Below are 4,927 nucleotides of genomic sequence, written 5' to 3' on the forward strand. Positions count from 1 at the left end.
ATCTGAGTATATTTGCATGACTGGTACTTCTGGAAATATATATTGTTTAAACTGTCTATCAGGAACTCTTGAGAGTGGGATTGGAAAATCCCCAGTTGTCCGATTTACAGAGGTTATTCTGTTCGATTTTCGTCTCCGTAAAATAAGAATTAAATTAGAAGAAGTATGCAATGTGATATGTAATGTGAAAAAGGATTAAAGAAAAAGAAAAAGATAGTTCGTATTTTCGTAAGTTAAGTCTTCTGCTGTTTCTGTTAAGTATCATATGCATGTTAATTGAACCGGCTCGAGGCTGGAGATGTTACATCAGGCATCTTGAAAATGTTTATATTACAGGTTAAAGGTAATTTTTGTTAAATATGTTATATTTTTTGTTTTTCAATCCTAAAACAATGTGTTTTAGAATTAAAGGGGAAAATTACTCTCTTATTTATTTTGGAGAAGGGTATTATAACAACCAAGTTGTGTTGCTACCATATTACTACTAATCAATCTCACCATTAAATCGATTATATTGATCCAACGGTTATATTTATTTTCATCTTTATATGGTCATGATTTTTCAAATTTAATATTTTATATTTATTTATACATTTGTATGGTTATGATTTTCCATATTTAATGTTTTCACTTTAAATATGGGGAATTATAATCATACAAAGATAAAATTAAATATATCCGTTAGATCCATATAATCGATCTAACGATGAGATTGATTGATAGTAACATAATAGTAATACAACTTGATTGTTACAATATCCTTCCCAAATAATTTTCGAACAGATTCAAGTGACGAGACTAATTTAATCTAATGATTGTTAGACCCGGCCGAGTAACGGTCTTACTTATTAACACCATTGCCAATTCAATCACAACAACAAAATATAGGCAGCTTTTTCCATCCAAATTATGTCTAGTCTAAACACAGGGCTTGCAAGATCAATCCCGCGTTTTAAGTTTTGTTTTGGAGTTTAAAAGGGAAGGAAAGAAAGGGGATTTACGAGGGAAGAAAAGAAAAATAAAAAGTATTCTCTTTTCCTTATTTGCACGTTAAAATTATGACAAGAGAGAAAAATAAAGAGTTAATAAGATATTTTTATAATTTTACCTTTTAAAAAAATGGAGGGTTAAGAAATTGGATAGAAAGAGGGTTACTTTTAATACTAAGGGAAAATAAGTAATTCTTAATATTTCTCTCCTTAAATTCTCCCGTGTTTGAATCCGAAAAATAGTCCCTCTACAAATATGTAAATGTAAGGTTATGTATAAGGATTGCTTTACTGGTTATGGCTTATTAATAGGGAGTGATTTTATTTATTTATAGATAACGTGATACGGTGTTTTGGTAATTTCATTTTTCTTTTACAACATAAACTTTTTTAAATGTCATGTATTTTATTTTGTTTCCATACCCTTGCAAGGATGGACCAACAAGAGAATGTTACTTCATATGATTTTTTAATTTAATAAAAGAATGTTCTAGCAAAACCAGTTTTATTTGTATATATACGGAGACAGAAATTTATGTATAATTTGTCTCTGCTTCCAAAAACCAGCCAACTATTTGGCCAAGCAGGTTTTAAATTAATTTTTCTCATGGAGTTACATAAAAAAGTGGTGTATGTTTGGTAGACCAAGATTGTTTTCACCTGTTTTTAACACAGAAGAAGTGCTTCTTGATTTTATCCAATTAATGTACTGGACTATTATATCAATTTATTCTGTGAATCAATTTTTAAGCCATAAAAAATAGAATAAGTATTGGGTAAAGTGGACATAAATATCTAACATTTATAATTCATCATTTTTCTTGTTAGTAAATGAAGTCACTTAAGAATGAGCAAAAGCAATACAAAGGGAAAAAGGGAAAATGAAAACAAAGAAGAGATCAAAGTAAATTTGGAAGCGATCTATATCCAAAAAATACTAGTTCTATACATATGATTGTTGCTGTCAAATACTTATATTTTTTTCTCTTCTCAAATGTGTGGATTCCTCTGGATCATTTATAATTCACTTAAGAATGAGCAAAAACAATGCCAAGGGAAAAAGGGAAAATGAAAACAAAGAAGGGATCAAAGTAAATTTGGAAGCACATAAGAGTGATACATGATAAATATCCAAAAAATGCTAGTTCTATACATATGATTGTTGCTGTCAAATACTTATATCTTTTTCTCTTATCAAATGTGTGGATTCCTCTGGATCACGTGACCCCCAAAATCTGGTTTGTTGTTGCATCACCAAAATTGATGTTTTGGCTCCAATATTTGAGGCAAGGATCTCTCCAACAATTCCCAACTCTCCATTGTTGCATTGTCTGAGTTCAGACATTAGCTGTGAATCTGCATGCCTCCTCCCAACCATGACAAGGTCATAAAAACTCTCCATGCATTCAAAAACTGAAAGCACATCCTTTCCATTCTTTACCAGCTCTTCTTTGTAAGAAACTCTATCATTCCTGAAGGCATTGAGCCTAAATTCACTCAAGGTATTGGTATCAAGCATTTTGCTCCTTTCTGTACCACCAACAATCTCTGTTGAAGATGAAAATTGAAAGAGAGTAATATGTACATTAGGTTGATCCAACATGCGTCTTGCATATGCAAGTGCCTCTCTATCATCTGCACCCCCAAAGAAGATCACAGCCACTTGATATATTGATTCATTCATATAGCCACACCAAAATTTCTTCTGATTGCCACGATCAATGAGGACCCCAACTGAACAAGGAGCTTTCTCTAGAACAGTCTTGTTGAGCTGCTTGAAGGCTAAGGATGACTCAGTTGTCCCTCCAATTATCCACTGCTTATGAAAAGGTATAATTATAAAAGTTGTTCTCCTTTCAAGGGCCAAGTAGCAGACATCATTGTGCATTGTAGCATAGGGAGAAATGCCCTTATAGCAATGGAGTGTGACCTTGCTCTTGTATTCATGTTCAAATTTGTAGAATGAATTGAAAATTCTTTCAGATTGAGTAGCACGTTTACTAGGATTTTCGCGTGGCATGTGTGCAACAAGTAGAGCAGAAGCACGCCCTACAAGCTTAACAAGATGGAGTACAATTAAATCAATGTTTTTTGCTTCAGTGGGATTAGAAGCAGCAAGGAGATTCAAAATAGCCAAGACATTATCATGATTGTGTATGCAAGCTAGTATACGCAGTTCTTCATCATTGGGGTGATGCAAAATTGTCCTCCTTTTGTAAGCAAGAAACCTCCTAGAAGGATTATATAGTGCTCTCACAATAGGTGCCACAATACCAGTTACAAGCACTAAAGTAAGAACAACAATTGCAAAGCATTCATCATTTATGACCTGCAAATTCATAAAAAGAGCACGCTTTAATTAAGCTTGCAGAATACAAACTATTAAAAGTTGTAATGTGCACATGAATGAAAAAAGTGGCTTACATTTTCCAATTTCAAGTTAATCAACAAGGCCAATTCAACAGTGCCTTTGCAGTTCAGTATAAGTCCAAGAGAAAGGGCATCTCGAAATGGCATCCTACATAATAGGAGAGGCAACAAAGCCCCAACAATTTTCCCACAAAAAGCAATCCAAATAATTAACTGAATTACACCCAAATTCTTCAACTTCTGTATGGCATAAACATCTGTCCTTAATCCAACTATGGCAAAAAGGGTAGGTGTGAGCACTACTGAAACAAAATAGTCAAGCTTATCTACCAATGCTGCTCCTAGTGGTGGACCATCTGGTATAGCCAACCCCACCATGAAAGATACAACAAGTGCACTTAGGCCAAGGAATTCACCCATGAATCCACAGAACATTAGTGTTATAAGAACCCCACAAATATACATTTCCTGAACAGGTTTCCCCTCTGGTGTGCGTTGAATTGCCCATAATGCAGCGGGATGAACTACAAACACTATGAACAAGATAAGAAGAGTGGAGGATGCCAAAGATCCAATAGTTACTCCTATTGACTTTGTGGAGGACAATTTTGCAGCAAACTTTATTGTCACAACTATAAAGAAGCAAATATCACACACTAATGAAGAAGAAGAGGCCAACCTCCCAATCTCTGAATTGAGTATCTGAAGTTCAGCAAGAAAGCAAGCAATTACTGGAAAGGCTGAGATACATTGAATTTCTACCACACCAGAAAGCACCTTAGAAACATCATGATCCAATGATGAAAAATTTTTTTGATAACATTAAGGGGCGAAGCCCCAAACAAAAACAAACTAACAACCAGAAACAAAAAATAACTATCCAGGGTCTATACCCCTACAAGAGGAGATTCCCTGAAGATCGTGATCAAATAACTGAGCAAGGTGAAACGGCATAACTCTATGACTCCAGAATCCAGTATCTTTGTGAAGAGCAGACTTGGCTAACCAATCAGCACAGGAATTAGCTTCTCTTGGAATATGAGAAAGCGTTACCTCCCAATCCTGACCGATGAGTGCTTGTATCTTAGCCACTATACGAGGCTGACAAGCTGCATTGCAATCAGCAAGCAAAGAGAATACTTCAGAAGCATCTCCTTCTAGTTCCACCTTCTTAAATCCCAGTTGCCAAACCAATTCCAGACCTTTTAGAGTTCCCCAAAGCTCCGCCATTAAAGGAGTGCAAGCACCAATATGATACTCAAAGCCTCCCAACCAAGAGCCATCATCAGATCTGATAATCCCACCACAAGCAGCCACCTCAGTATTCCTTTCAACTGCCCCATCAATATTAATCTTCACCCAATTTAACCTTGGAGGTTTCCATAAACTCATACGAGTTGGATGAATGCTAGTAGTAGCCATAGCCTTCCTACCCATGCAGTTACGAACTTCCTCTATATACATAGCAATTATGTGCGTTCCATGGGTTGGATGCTTGAAGTTAGTATCATGGACACTTTTGTTCCTCCATCCCCAAATGAACCAACAAGAGATAAAAAAGACATCAC

The 4,927-nt window shown here is 35.2% G+C and overlaps 1 pseudogene; it reads right to left on the reverse strand.

Moving 5' to 3' along the window:
* Positions 1 to 1,622: 1,622 nt before the first annotated feature.
* On the reverse strand, positions 1,623 to 4,201 carry LOC133289710 (cation/H(+) antiporter 15-like; annotated as a pseudogene).
* Between the last annotated feature and the right edge of the window lie 726 nt (positions 4,202 to 4,927).

Source organism: Gastrolobium bilobum, unplaced genomic scaffold (assembly GCF_033153095.1).
Source record: "Gastrolobium bilobum isolate Gb01-03AN ecotype WA unplaced genomic scaffold, APGP_CSIRO_Gbil_v1 utg7861, whole genome shotgun sequence".
Lineage (NCBI taxonomy): Eukaryota > Viridiplantae > Streptophyta > Magnoliopsida > Fabales > Fabaceae > Gastrolobium > Gastrolobium bilobum.